The sequence below is a fragment of the Eutrigla gurnardus genome (genome assembly GCF_963514095.1).
Source record: "Eutrigla gurnardus genome assembly, chromosome: 12".
Classification (NCBI taxonomy): Eukaryota; Metazoa; Chordata; class Actinopteri; order Perciformes; family Triglidae; genus Eutrigla; species Eutrigla gurnardus.
Genome location: NC_139926.1, coordinates 10,535,712 through 10,552,498, shown reverse-complemented (window position 1 = coordinate 10,552,498; position 16,787 = coordinate 10,535,712).

The following is a 16,787-nucleotide window of genomic DNA, read 5'->3' as shown; positions in this document are numbered from 1 at the left end:
TACAGTGGAATGTAAGTATTTGTGACTCATTTCCCCCCCGATAACAAAAAAAAAAAAATCATGTTGGTGAATGAGCTGATATCAGGAATGGCATGTCAATGATGCAGCAGTAAAGTACAAGTAGTATGACGAAATAATGATAATTGGACATTGAAGTGGAATGTTTTTTTACAGACATGCACTAGTTTGGTCTAAGAATGAGCCTATCCCTGAAGCAGAATTGCCCTGCCATCTAGATGTAAGCAGGCTGTTCAGTTAGTATTTTTAGGCAAGAGAGTTAAGTCCCTTATCTGTGATGACACTGAGAGATAGCCTGGGGCTTTATCAGGAACAATTAGAGGGAGACTGACTTTTTCTTAACTCAATTAACAACTCCGAAATGAGTGCAGCAGAAAGTCCAAATACAAATCCAGAGTTAACATACTAAGGGAAATTGTTTGAACTGTATGTTAATTATTTAAGGAGTTGTTTTTTTCTGTAGTTTTCATATTGTTTTGGAGAGAACTGTAAAATGTTATTATGGAGGGTTTTGGGGAATTTCATTCATACATTATTTGCATTGAGTTAATTTTGTTCCCTTTTGCAAAAGTTAATGTTCATTGTTGTTGCATGTTCTCCCCAGGTAAGTGTGGGTTCTCTCCGGGTTCTCCGCCTTCCTCCCACAGACATGCAGGATGGGGATAGGTTAATTGATGACTCTAAATTGCCCGTAGCTGTGAATGTGAGCGTGAATGGTTGTTTGTCTCTATATGTTAGCCCCGCGTCCCTGAATAAAGGATAAGCGGTTGACAGTGGATGGATGGATGGATGGATGGATGGATGGATGGATGGATGGATGGATGGGTTTTTCTTTGTCGCCAACTGAAAATTTAGTTGGTTTAGAATCCCATTTTAATTGTTTTGTTGTCTCAAGATTTTGGTCATGTAGTCAGTGTTATCAAATAGTTTCATAAAACTGGAATGGATTTTGCTGGGGGATTTTCTCCTGGCTCTAAAAATTCCAATGTAATCGGACACTGAAAATGTTTAACAGTAATTTTATATATTACAGAGATTAGCATCCCATGTCCGCCAAACTGAACATTTTGTCTCATTTTCACTTGTCAGGAATTGATGAAAAGCAATGGTGCGTCACAATTTTTCATTTTGTCATTTCATTTATCATTTCAATTTAATCATGAAATAAAAGGACGTCATTATCTACTCATATTTTGTTGACAAAATTGACACTGGATCCCAGGGTCAAAACCATTCTTTGTCTCCTTAACATTCAACACACGTTGGTTAGCATCCCACAGGTGCCGTATCTTATCTTCAAAACCATAAGCTGATGCAACGTCATCATAGTGCAATAATAGTTCAAGCATGGCTCATCACAAGTAGAATTGGTTTGTTTCCTTTTAGTAAAAAAAACTTTGCAATAGAAACTGATAGCATGTATGGTTACTCCATTTGCAGAAAATTGCCTGAAATGGACATGTTACAAAATTGTGTATATATAATATATCTTGTAATGCATTGTGTAAGCACTGTTGTGCCTCTGATGCTGTACTGGAGTACTGTCACTCTTACTGTCGCCTTTTGGTGCTACCGCCTTAGTATGGCCATAGCAATCTGGGGAAACTACTACTCCTACTACTGCTGATATAGGAGGACCACCCAGCATTGTATCAGACATACACCAGTGCAGCTCCAAAACATCAGTAAATACATTGTGCAATATCACTTTAAAAGTTGAGTTTTCTGTTACGGGCCATGGAATTTTATTTTTCGTTACATTTTTGACACGTCATAGAAATGGCACTGTTACGTCCAAATACGTTCTTTTTTCACTAGGGGCATTACACTTGGACTGCCACAAGTCTCGACCTGTCAAGCTCTCATGGGTTTGATTCATCAAAAACACCAGCAATGTTAGGTGTTAGTTATTGATTGCCACTCAAAACACCTTCACTTCTTTATCTCTCCCTCAGATCCTCTTCACTCCCTGTTTGGCTATTGAGGTTTAATGCTCGCAGGGTAACTGGGAGTGAAAGGTAGAGTCTGTTCAAGATGGGATTAATAACCCCCTGAACAGGTAGTCAGCCAATTAGGTCATGAGAAAATGTTGCTTTCACACAAAATAGATAACCCATGTCAACTAATATGAGTTTGCATTACACGACTATGTAGCCTACCTGAGCCATGTGTTGCATTTGCACTTGCTGTTATTGCACCTAGGGTGTTGCATGAAACATAATGCAGTGACTGATCTAAATAGGGGAAATTGTAAAGACGTGTGGAAACATGCTAATGTATGATCACGTGTGCCGATGACAAAATCAACAAGCATGACTACGTCTGTGTCATAAAAATGTAGTTTGGAGACCTCCTCTGGGATTCCAGATAAAGGATTTTGTCATTTGCGTGGCTCCCTGACAAGACTCCCAATTAAATGACCGCAAGTTGTGTAGTGAGAACAATAAGCGATCTGATGACTTTCAAAGGCGTGTAGTGTAAACTTGATGTCATATTTTGGGATCATCAGTCTAGGTTTTCAGCTGATAATGAGACCAGTGTTTTCTTATCAGTCTCCGGGGTATATCGCCATGGTAACTTACGCTGCAGAGCTAACCTGCTCCGGTGCAGGTTATGTTCCTGATCAGAGATCAACGTGGAGAAAAACACCGCCTATTGACCAATCAACTCTCTTGGTGCGCGGATAAAAAAAAAAGAAGCTCGGTGGATCGTGAAAGGGTCTCTTAGGAGGACTAGAGTGTTCAGAGACCGGCAAACACCCTTTTCTTTCCCTGACAATGTTTTATATGAGAGATACAGATTATCATCAGAGGGAAATACTTTTCCGTGTCAGTGTACAGCCTACTGACCACTTTGAATTTTTGAATTTTACACCGCCGGGATTGCAGCTGAAAGAATTAGGCTGATATTGTCATACACCACATAAGAATACATCTAAGCAACATTCATTATTTTAAAGTTATATTTTTGGCTTTTTATTGTGGGAGGACAGCGTGAGAGTGAAAAGGATGAGAGAGAGCGACGACATGATTTAAAAGACAACCGCAGGGCGGATTTGAACTCAGGACCGCTGCAGGGAGCCTCAGTGCATGGGGCGGTAACGCTACCACTGAGCTATCAGCGAAGTTACGGCTGTCATTCAATCAGTCAGATCTAGTAGTGTCCTTATGATGGGGCAGTCATATTATACGACTACTAATACTATTATGACTTCCGCATTCACACAGTCGGCAAGTTTTTGCCAGCTGTCCTTCCTGCATTTGGCAGATGATACTGTTGCTTTTTACCTGTATTATATGTTTTACTTCTTTGTATTTCTGTAAGATTATGGTTCGCTCCTCGTACGTGAAATACGCCGCTCCGCTGCCGTAGACTGATCCATGTTTGTGATTGGTCAAATGCTGCAAACGCCGCCTCTTTCATGTGCACGCGCTCATAGCTGGACAGGTAAACCCTGGGTTGACTTAACGAGTTGATAACCAGCTTCGTGTGACCGCTTATCTCTGATTGCCTTTGTTAGGGTTACTTAAGCTGGATAACTGAAAGATACCCTGGGTATGTTGAACTCGCTTCGTAGTACAGGCCCCTGTTTGGCTATGACGATCTTGGTAACTTGGTGGTAATAGAGTTGGGGCAATTTCCGGTTTCACCGGTCCAGTTGGGTGTATGGGGCGAAACCGGTTTGATTTATGCAAACCGACTGAACCAGCATTTGGCCTTGTGACACATTCTCGAAAATTAAAATCAGAAACCTGTGCCGACAGCGTCACAGCACTAAATCCAACTTGTATTGCATTAGTAATAAACAGCAATGATGACAAGTGATTACCATAATATTGTTTTATTTATAAACGGACTAATGGAGCCGCCGCGAGTGTCTGAGGCAGCCGGTGCGCAAAGTGTGGCCGCCGTGCTGCCGAGCGAGCCAAGGCTGGCATGACTGATCACATTTCAGTAGAGGTGGGAGATGCGCACACCTTGTGTTTGTTAGTTGTTGTTAGTTCAACGTTTTGAAGACGTGTTACTAGGTGAAGTGCCACCGGAGCATTTAACAAGCTGAGAACGTAGATCCAAAGAAGATAGAAAGCCGGTTTAGTTGCTCACATGAGGCAGCGGTTGCATCATCAACATGTATATGATGCACAGCAACTTGGCTCACAGTTGAAGCATCATGTAAATATGCAAGACAAGCAAAAGTTCACCTTTCACAGTTGTTTTGAAGCCTCGAGCTAATTGGATTTCAGACGCTCATTTAATACATCAAATGGCCGTCTGTGTCGTCACGGTTCCTCTGGTTCCAGTTCTGTTTTTGAGATCTTATTTCACCTTTTATTTATTCAGGGGGGAGTTTCAATGACAGCAAGTTTTCAGGAACTCTCTGATCACATTCACACATACACATTCACGCCTGGAAGATTTCCAGTACAACCACAGTGTGATCTGCTAGCCACTGAGCAGCTCCACTGTTGCAGATGGGGTTAAGGACCTTGCTCAAGGGCACCTCCGGGGAGGTAATGATGAAGGGGCTGCTTTTCACTTTCCTGACCCAGATTTATAGCTTGCTTCCCTAACCTTTAGGCCACCACTGCGAGATAATATATGCACCAACAGTGCATTTAATCTACACTGTCGAACAACTTTTATGATCACGTATCTGTTAATGTCGAAGGAGGAATTTCACCCTGAATAAAATGCTTTCCTTGAGTAGTTGTTTAACTGCAGTGAAGTAGAACAGCTGCCCTCTCTCTCACACACGCACACACACACACACACACACACACACACACACACACACACACACACAGTACTGTTTAGTACACTTTAGTACCAAGAGTTATACTGTCATTTTTTTCAGAAATAAACAATAAGAGCACAAATTTGTTTTGCTGTAGTGCTTTCAAGCTAAAACTAAATTGTAAAGCCTCTCAAATGTATTGCTGCTGTGGCAGAGAAATGAAACATAATTGTATATCAGTGAACTTTTATCATACCGTTTTATCAAGATCAGTGGAAACAAGTTACATTAGAAATTTCTCACTCTCTCTCAGAAAAAAAAGCTAAGGCAGCTTTCATCAACTTCCATTTTGCATGAACTTTGCTTTTATTTTTTGAAATGGGTTGAATAGATTTGAACTTGGCTTCCTGTTTGTGTGAGATGGATATTTGATGGAAAAAGGTTTTCTTAGGGATAAAGGTAATGTATTTGATTGGAAATGTCATCTTACTGTTTTCTGCCTCACCCTATACATTCAATTTAAGTGGTGTTTGATGATGAGCTGCACATCAACACATTCACTTTTGGGGGTCTGGGGTGAACCTGACCCAGGGGCAAACTCCTGTCCCAACCATTCCATACTTACCCAGAGGGAGCGAGTTTGCAGCAATTGCCAGAAAGACGTGTCTCCAACATTGTATCTGGATCTTTCCTTTCATTCCATCTACCACTGCATAGCAAGATTGTGTACTACTTCAGTTCCACCATTAGGCATGGGACAATATGAACATACATTTAACAATTATCCTGGCCAAAATAATTGCTATTCATGATATTATCCCGATACTCCCCATATAAATGACACAAAAAGGGATAAATAATTATTACATTTTCTTTTATTGTGTATTTTTCACACTATTTTTCACTTCATTCACTTTTTGCTTTTTCAAGTCACTCATGACTAGGGTTGGGCATAGGGATGCAAATTATCGAGTAATTCATTAATCGATAGTTTATCTTATCGGTTGATGATCGATTAATTAAGCGGCAATTCTTCTGAGAAGCTGAATTTCCCTCTGAATAGGTTCTATCTACTGTATACGTAACATAAAATGCTATCTTCCTTATGATATAAAGAAAAATGCAAATCATATTTTGAATAATTTCATTTTAATGCATCAATTTGGTGAATTTTGAGAACCAAAATATGACATCGTTTCCTGACCAATTTCTTACAAACTGCTGGTACTAATCCAAATGTTGACATGTTAAATGGGGTTGAGGAATTTAAGCATTCAAGAAAAGATGAAAACAAAAATGACTAAAACACAGTGCTGAGCCTTTAAACTATTAGTTTAACTAATAGTTTAACTATTATCTTTAATAACTATTATTATTAATATAAGTGGGTGACTATTCCTCAGCCGTCCTTGGTGTTTTGGTTTTGACTAAAGTCCCGTTCACATACATCGCCACTCGTCCATCTCTGAGCGACAGCTGTCAATGAATGTGAATGTGTTCTAGCGGAATGTGGCCAGGACAGGCGATGCGATGTGGGCGGGGACGGAGAGAAAATAACTTTAACATTCTGTGATGCGAGTGAAGCGAGTACCAATCAGAATGTAGAATAGAGATAGAATAGAGATGATTGACAGTTGACGTCAACAGAGAGTTCCACAGAGAGTTGCTGCTTGAAACTAGCCGTCGGCGGCAGTGAGTTTTTTTTTTGCCAGCGAGTAGAATTCAGGGAGAAAGCGAGTACCGACGTATGTGAACGGGGCTATACGCGCCGTCAAACTCGCCAGCTGAGGGGGGGTCGGCGCGGGGGACGCCTTGCCATGGCGACAGGGGAAAACAGAACGTTGATGAGCCAGACTAGCCGCGAGGATTTCCCCTTACAATAAGCACTGCTGCCATCCTGTTTAGGCCTATCATTAGAGCTGCTAGTTACGTCCATTTGCCTTGATAAAATAATTTTGGCCGAACACCGAGACTTTGGCGTCCAAAATTAAACTACAGCGGTGCGCCATAGTCTCGTCGTGTGGGAAACACTGCTCCCGCTTCTCGTTTTGTCGTGTTGTTGTCGTCAGAGCCCTGCTTCGCTTGTGTTCGCGCATGTGCGTCAAGTATGTCTGGCGTCAAGCGCGCCCTCACGTGGACTGGCGGGGAATGACGGGTTCAAAACGCAATTAATTGCAATCAATTGATTTTAATCGTGTAATTTCTTATCGACAATCGATTAATTGTTTGCATCCCCAGTTGGGCATCGTTTTGATTTGAACAATTCTGATTCCAATTCTGATTCTTCCTTACGATTCCGGTTTGTTATCGATTCCGATTCTTTGAGGGGTGGAGTAGAAACAGTCACGTGCTTTTTTCACAGGATGCATGCGCGGACCCTCGCACACACGCAAGTCGGGTACTACGACCGCCTGCCAGTGCTGCGGCGGCCTACCCGGCCAACGCCCCCATCACTGGACGTGCCTGGATTTTCATCTGTTAACAACCGTTAGCCATTTAAAGTCATCACGCTTGACTGCCGTACACAGTTTCATGACATTTCCTCTTAACAGTAGGTGGCACTCTCACCGTGAGTAAATATTGCAGTGCAGATATGTTCAGGGTGGGACTCTCATCAAATGGCCACACTCTTTGACTTTTGGAGGACCTTTTGGTAATTTTTAATTGTCGAAGCCTTTAGAACAGGCTCACAAAGTTTGATTGACCAGCTTGGTCTAGTGATGATCCACAGACATTAGCAAAAATGTGTTTTTCACAAAATCCAAGATGTCGGAAAATGTTGGTAGGCGGACTTCAGTTTTGTACAGCACTCTCACATGTGTGCCAAATTCCTTGTCAATTGGAGTTACGGTGTGAGGGGCATGGCATAAAAGGTGCTAGGTAGTGCTAGTGAGACACTTTTTTGTGGCCAACTATGAAACCTTTAAAATGTAAAATTTTTCGGCAGTCCCCATGCACACACCAATTTTGCTTAAATTCTTTTTTCATGCGAAGGTCCCCAAAAAGGCAGTCCAACTTGCGAAAAAATAAGAAAAACAATAAACACAGTTTCAATAGGGCTCTGTCCCGATGTTGTCAGTTCTTGGGCCATAATAATTATTTACCAATTTGGGAGCTGCAGCCAATGTGGGTGTTGATGAGAGAAGTAGGAATGTCTCTGCAAGATGATGCACTTGCATAACTGCAACCAAGCCAAAGAGAACAAAAGATATGCAAAACTAACACCCTGGTCTGGACTATAAATTAATATCCTACGTTTCTCCGCTGGCATTTTCTTGCTTTGCTGCTAATGGAAGTAGAGTTTCACGCTGCAGTTTGACATTAGCAGCAGTAGGTTTGCTACTAGCAGTAGCAATTTGCGTTTGACCGAGGAGCACAAGGCAGGACAGGGTGACCGGTAGGGCTGAACGATTTTGGGAAAAGATCTAATTGCGATTTTTCTGACAGATATTGCGATTTCGATTTGATTCACGATTTCCTTCAAATCAAGCTTCAGTGCAATATTCACAATGTACAGTAACATTAAAACATTGAATGCTATTACTCTAATGCAAGGACTAAAGTTAAAAATTGCTTCCAAATGAATTTATTAACAAGAAACATGCATGTTCATTCTTTAAAGTCCTTGACCAATGGCAGTTATTACAAATGAACTTAAAAAAAATGTGCAAAAATCCTTAACTGTAATAATTTAATTGTAAATCAAATACAAAAACTGTTATTGAAATAAAATGACCCTTCTAAAAAATATGTCAGACATTAAAATAGGTGGGTCATTCATTTATGGCTTACCACTTTTTCTTTACACTCCGCGTATAGCTGTGGGACGGCAACCTGTTAGAAGTCGGTGCGGGAGGGAATCGTATATCTGTCCAGCGTGCGGAGGAGGTTTTTAAATCCGTCTTTCCGGTGTCTTCCGCTGCTCTTATCATACGGAGTTACACTGGCAAAAGATGCTGCAATTGTAGTCTGTTTGCTACAGTGGGCCTGATCATCATAGTCACCGGACTTTTTACCGGACTTTTTCGTCATGCACGCGTCATGCAAATGTCTGTGGTGATTTTTCAAGTGCCGGTGTTGTGCCGTAATCAGCGCCCCTGCCGTGAAATGCACCCTCTCGCGGGAGATTATATCACCGGTATATATTGGTTGTGTTTCCGCTGGATGTCGCAACTTTAGCGCCACAGGTTTTGCACAGTACCCGTTTCTGGTGCACGTCTGCAGCCTCAAACCCGAAATACTCCCAAATGACGGACGTGCTGTTTTTCTTGGCGATTAAATCCCCTAACTCCGCTTCTGGTCCAGTTGAAGTAATTTCTGACTAATTACAAATACGGAGCAGGTTAATACTGATTGGTTAGCGTGACCTGTTCACGAGTAGTCTGATTGGTGAGCTTGGCAGGATGGTCGGGAGACGGCATGTGTAAAATAGTTGACAACAGATCCTGGGTGAGTCAGGAGCGCTGCAAAAACCGCAGCTTTGGCGATCACATGATCGCGTTGTCTGAAATCGCAATTTCGGTCAGAAAACGATAAATCGTTCAGCCCTAACCGGCGCAGCACTTTGAACATGGTACACTCCTTATTTATTTGTACACCATGCCGGCGTAGGTGTTCAGTCATATAAGCCCCACTTACTGTGCTCCATGGCTGCAACATAGAAAGGGCCTGGATGTACGGTGGCTGGCTGGCCGCTACGGAAAGCAAAAACTTTCTCGTGTTATATTTGGAACCAAAGATCAGATCGATTGTGTTTTTTTTTTATCCCAATGCATGATCAAATCCTATAACTTTCCACGCCTATCCACCACAGAACCAAGTTCGAGGAAAAGTTGGTGTCTGAGAAAACCTTCCGTGCCTTTCCATTTCGCAATATTAATACTCCGAGAAAGTTCACCTGTGATATAGAACATCTAAGGGAGATCTGGACATACATACCTGCAGAGCATACAGAGAACTTCACACGTCATGTGCATGAGGTGAATAGGGAACGTTTCACATACCTCAGTGGGACCAAAGCAGAGCTACCATGCTGTGGCCAGTTTGCCTAAAAAAGGATGTACGATCGTTCAGCTCACTGCCTGTGGGACATGGCGAAGTCTTGTCGCTTTAAGAAGGCCCACTGCATGGCTGAAGACTTTGAGTCTGTGAGTAATTTTCTCGCTTGCCTTTGAACTTAATCCTTTCAGCAGAGGTTTTGGCCTAAAGGCTCTCACAGTTGTATGGGAGATATGAATAAACCAAGAAATATGCATATAAACCACAGTGTATTGAAGAATCAAAGACTTCCCACTCTTATTTTTTTACCTGGTTTCCAAGTGTGATTAGTTTCATAGGAGATGGACAATGGAGTTTTATGTATTCATAAATATATTAAACTATTTTCTTCCAGTCTATAGAATGTGCACAATCCTCATTTTGGACAAGATCACTGGAACTATTTCATCTATGAAGACAGTAACTAGACATCAAAGCAAAAAACTTTTTCTGTTTGATGTCTGTCTTAGTGTAGAATTTCTGAATCAGTGAATTGTATTTTTGGTTTGTAGTCTTACACCTGAGTATGTGCTTATCTGTGATAGAGCTGCTATGTTATGGCAAAAATCATAATCAGGATTATATTGGTTAATGATTAATGTTCTTGTATTTTTTACTTTATAATTACTGATTGACTGATTATAAAATATATTTAAATAGAATGATATAATTAGAAGTAAAATAAATACATATATGCATACACATTCATTCATATAACGAACATACATTTTAAAAATAAGATTATTAATAATAAAGGAAACCAGATTGGAAGAAAAATAAGATCACTATGTCATAGTAAAAACTAATTAACATAAATATTCAATATAAACTCCTCAAAAAAAGTTTGGAAACGTTATTTCGGTCGATTATTCCTCCCCTTTCGTAATACCAATTGGTATTGTATTTGATTTTGTTGGAAAGCCTGATTAGTCACTGTTACAACGAGGTACAACTTGTAAGAATCATGCATAGGACAATAAATTAAAGAACAAATGTGATGAAATATGTCCTAGTGCACTGCCACAACCAACTAAAAACTCCTGAACCTATATTTAACATTTTGGTTTGATTTAATATACAGTATATGTCTGATTTAAGTGTGGGAAATGGTGGCACATGTAGCTCCAAAGCAAAGCAACATTTAAAAAAATTGTTTGATTTAGATTTTCTATTTTGTATAGCAACAAAAATGTAAATCGCCAGAAAATCATTTTCTCAACATAATCATTAATGTTCAATATCTTGTTCTATAATGGTTGGAAGCCAACATCATAACATTTAAATAATAATAAAAAAAAATTGATTAATCGCCCAGCCCTTCTTGTGTTCAGACTTTAGCTTTTCAATAAAATCATTTAAATACAAATAATTGTTTTCCATGCATTCTGTGCTGAGAGATGTGTATGATAACAGGCATAACAAACAGGGAGCTCAATTTGTCCGTCATCTGTGGCATATCTTGCATGTGATCACTAAATGCCATTTTTTTGTAAATGCATTTGCATTTTCTGCATTCTACAGAAATCTTAACCTCAGGAAAAGTGTGAATTCACCATACAATTTATTAAAATAACTTTGAATTTGACACTGTGGTTGCAGCATGAGTGATTGAACATGTTGATTTTCACATTTGGGAAACAGTTGAAAAAAAACAACTTGAAAATGTGCATGTGTAAACAGATTTCAGATTATACTTATACTGATGGCTGATATAATTTGGATCTGCACCAAGTCAAAGCTACATTCTAATTTAATATCCACATTTGCTCTGGTCATTATTTAATATTCTTGTGTGTAGTCTGGTTGCTGTAGTCTGCTCTTTCAGTCTGAAGGTGTGTGTACAAGGATCAGGCAAATTGTAATTTGAGACATGAAATGTGTGTTTATCTTTGTGTAAGATTTGGCCTTCAGTAGACTATTTCAATCAGGACAAGACCTTAATATTCAGTATGAGTTGATGCACCACTCATAAAAGGGACATAATGCGCTCACAAGATAATTTACATGAACTGTTTTTTTTATTAACCGCGGATGTCATCTGACTTCTAGTTGGAAGGATTACTTTGTGGTATTTACAATCTCTTTCTATTTGATGAGAGATCCAAGAGCATCAAGGCAGATTAACTCTTCCGCTATGGTGTAAATAAACCCACCAATCTCTTCACATCCATGGCAGCAACTCACAGGGCATTAAGTTGTGAAGACTTTATCGATAGCTCTTGTGTTTAGGGGTTTAATTAAAACCCTGCTCACTGAGAAGGCAGTATCACTGCACTGAGATATCTTTCACACAAAAAATATCAGGTTTTATCATCATGTTTGCCACAACCTCGTGTTAATATCTGTTGAGTTACAAAGTGCAGGTAAATCATATTGATGACAGCCATATCTTAGAAATGGCACTAAAAAAATCCACCTCCACTATTATTCCTGTGAGGAAACACCGAAATTTTACTAACATTCCAATAACTCTCAGGCTTAGGCTACTCTCCCAAATCTAAGATAATAATATAGATGATTTTATTTTTTTTCTTCACCATCCGCTGATGGTCAAGACTAGGATATAATTGATGTAATTATGTATCTCCCTTTAGGCCGCCCAGTGTAAGGTGGAAAACTTGAAGTGAGTGGTTTCCTCATACTTATCTGTGACCCTGGGTTTAGAGGGAGCATGCTGCTCCACACTTCCAATGTTCCAGTACATCTGGGAGTTTGCTCCTATGACCTTTTGATCCATGAATGTGTAATTGAGCTGTTAGTGTAAGTTGCTATTAAAATTCAATACATTTCATGTTGAATTTGGTGTAATTTAGATATGCAACATGTGTCAATATTAATACATTTTGAATAAACATGCAAACACGGCTCTGTGCAGCAGTGGGGACAGGGCGACAGAGCTGAGTTGAGCATGTCATCCATAGCAGGCTTTACAGGGCTCATTAACTGAAGTTCACTTTTGCTGCTGGATGCGGGATATCCTGTTACAGCTGAACTCTTCACTTCCCTGGAGTCAATGAGCAATGAGTGGTTCTTAAGAACGTTACAAGCAGCAAAACCGGGAGCGATTAATTGGTGATACACTCTGAAAGGACATGCTCCGAACAGGCACTGCACTAGTACAAATAATACAAGAAAATACTAGTGTTTACTAGTTGAAATGCTGTTCAGCTAACATTCCTCTCAGATGTAAACTCATAGCATATAACCTATTGAGAGTCATATGTTTGGGGTAACCTTCTTGGACAATCAAAGCATCCAGGACAGTGTGCTGCATGAGTGGAATATACAGTATAATCAACGATTTAAAAAAAAAACAAAAAAAAAAAACTTGCAAATTGTTTCCTAATGTATTTTGAGTCAATCTCTGGTACTGCTGCTCACTTGGCTTCATAATCTTTGATGAAATGACAAGGTACGCACAATTTAATTGTAATTTCAATAAATGTCATTGTTTCAGGCAATAACAATCGAATTATTATGTCTAGGAAGCCATCTGTAATCTGCTGACATCACGTAACATGATATCTTGGAGTGTGTCTGAAACTGCTCACTGCTAGCAAGCTGTGCAATTACTTAAATTAGGAAACGTGTTTGAGTTACCTATTCACTACATACTTGAGTCAAGACACAAGTTTGCTACTGGAAAAAATATAAAAATAAGTGTCATTATAAAAAGTAAATACAGGAGAAACTGGAACTGCAGCTATGGGAAGTACAGATTGATTAGTGGCCTTGAAATGATATCCATGGTAGTAAACCAATTCTTAATCAAATCTGATCTAGTCTGAATGTTTGAAACGCACTTTCAATAGTCAAATAAAAACAATTCATTAATGTAGCTTTTGTAATCTCTGACCCCTTGAGTATGTACTAACTGAGCATTAAATTGAGACAGTTTTATAAAACAATTACCTCCTGTTTTTGTTTGGAGCCACGAATGCTCCCAGTGGCAAGTGAAATCTTGAAGATGGCGTGAGTCATCAGGCTTTTCTTTAATTACTTTTGCAAACAATGGTTGTGACTTTGTTGATGGTGAAACTTCATTGCAGGTCATTGAACTCCTGATGAACTAGCACCTGATCCTGGCAGTTACATACCACAAGTACCATAAGACTCTGAATTTGTATTTTATGAATATTCTACCTTTTTTGTTTTTAAATGCCTAAAAAAAGAGGCAGTATTTTATTACATTAATCTCACACTGCTGGCTACATAATGATTTAGGGCACTTATCATAAATCAGACTAGATTTACATGCAGCTTTGCTTTGCATGATGTTCCTTCCTGCCTGGAGAGCCTGGCAGTAAGAAGTGCATGTCTTGTGTCCAGTCACATACAAGTGTAATATCCTGCAATCCAACCTGTTTCTCTTGTTAAATATTTTTGAGAAATCTGAGTGTTTGACTTTAGCCACAGGCAACCAGATGTAATGAATACATATATGATGTTGTCATGTAGGGTGAGCATCTCCATTTCCTGCTCAGCCAGTATCCATAGCAACTCCAATTGTGCAGGTAGGGCCAGATCACTGGCGGTAATTGCTTCAAACCGATGCATACCTTTACCAAATTGACCTTTTTCAAAACCTTGAGTCATATTAATCATTTGTTTAGTCTCCATTTAGGCTGTGTTCTGACTTTGTAGAATAATATTGATTTACAAAGCCATCTGCATGGAGGCACCAGGCACCAGCTTTTCAAATAGGGCACAATGGTGCCATTTTGTCCTGTATGTCAGGGTGAATGGACAAATAAATCGGTAACGTCATAACAGACAGATCCATAGACTTCACATGGTGGCATTTGGGTTCACTTTTCATCAAACATTGCCAGCTCAGACATCATGGAACTTCGAAGAAACTTAAAATGTGCTTAGCCAGCTCTGTTGTGGTGGACATACACAGTTATAATAACATTTTAATTGTAATTTTAATGAATGTAATTGTTTCAACAACAATCGCTTGGAAGCCGTAATGAGGTAATAATAATGGTTATAAATAATTCATTTTAAGAATAATTAAATGTATGTTTAAAGATGTCAGAGCAGCTCATTTACCGTGCAGACAGTGGGTCTATGCATTATCTCTCAATTTTAGGTGCATGGCCATGAAGATCTTTCCCCATTTACATGTATTGTTTAATTGCTGAACACGAATCAATGTTTTGCGTTGCACAGCTCATTGCAAGTTCTAATTTAGTAATTTGAGGGTTTTTTTTTGTAACCCGGGAGGTGAATGTTCTTAAAAGCACAAAACAGACCATCCAACGTCCACCACTCTTCCCTGTGTATAATTAGATTCAAATCCTTTTCTCTGATCGTAGAAAACACATTATCCTCAACGTCATTACCACGAGCACCATTAGGGTGAGTAGCCTTGCTTCATTTGCCTGTCTCTTTTCTTCATCTTTAGCTGTGACCCCATAGCTGTTTGCTAAGCAGAGGAATTGAGAAAGGATTGGCTTAGATGAAATGACAGGCTAATAGCATTTAATGCACCGTTTCAGCATGATGTTGTCCACCCAAGCTTGTTTGAAGAGCAAGACAATCTGATATGCCCATCTGCAGCCTCCAACTGTATGTGTGTATCACTAGTATGAATCTGTGGTGTTTTGTGTGCGTGTGTATGCTTTTGTGTGTGTGTGTGTGTGTGTGTGTGTGTGTGTGTGTGTGTGTGGCCCTGATCGGAGATGGACAGGCTGACACACGTAATGGAGAGAGATGTACACTAGGCAGGCGTTGCAGCGCACAAGAGGCTTTCAGCTCCTTAGCCTTGTTTCAGAAACTCAGGGAGAATGATGGCTTGAGAAGACCACAGCCAAACTAAAATCACTGGCATGATAAGAGATCTAAATGTGTTTCAAAGAGGATAGGCATTATTTGAGTGAGATAGTTATTAACCAAGATGAGAAACAAGCCTCCTACACATAGCCCAGCAAAAGCCCAGCAGGAGTTTAGAGGTCTCTAAACTTGGATATGTGTACTACTGAAAGATCCACTTCTTAGCTTATAGGGTAGTCGATTATCAACAAGGGCACAACTAATGCACAGATTTGTATGCATTTTAAAATCAAGGCTTCCATGCCATTTAAATTACAAATCAACTGGTCATAAGATAAGATGTCAGTTTACAAAGATTCTATGACTGTACACTGCAAGTGTGAGAGAGGGAGGTGAACAAAGTCATCAGTCATCATTATCAGATTTCAGAAATGAATTCATCCACTACCTTAACACTCATAAATGACAGCAATTTTGCCCCTCTAGGCCCTTATATCATGTTCACTCATGATTCTGTCATGACATTATAATAGCCAAATTGTCAATTATACAGATTAACAATGTATCCTTTAGTGTAGACAAAACCAAATGTACTATTATTGATTTGACTGAGCACAATGTGAGCGACTAACCTGTAGCTATGAAGATACAGCTGTTGTTACTCGTGAATACAGATCCTGAACTGTCTTAATTGGTCTGACCCTGAAAACTCCCTTACACTCCCTTACACTCTAAGCAAAGCTGAGCTCAAAGACTTAACTTGCCTTCATGTCTTTAACAGTTTGGGAGATCTGAAAAGACTGTAGTTTCCTTCCATTTACTTTCTACATGACTTAATAAAACTACTGTCATTTCAAAGGTTATGATAACAGGCTCACTTACCTTATACTATCATGAGAGGGTTTTCATGAAACAGAAAACTCGACCTAAAGCACTGTGTAATAACTGGATTATGGTGTTTGTGGGAGAATTGATGTTGGAGAATGTTTAGTCCAAGGATAAAGATGGGCAGATGAAGACTCCTATTTGACTTTGAAGGGTATGTATTACCATACCACGCTGCTTCACTGGTAAAAGTGTCAGCTTTTAAGAAACCAGTTCATGTACATACTGCAAATAATGAGGTTATTTTTAAAAGGCAGGAAATGGTGAATGATTATGCACTGAATATGAATAAATTTCTCATGTACAATAAACATTCACTGATTAAGCTTGAGGG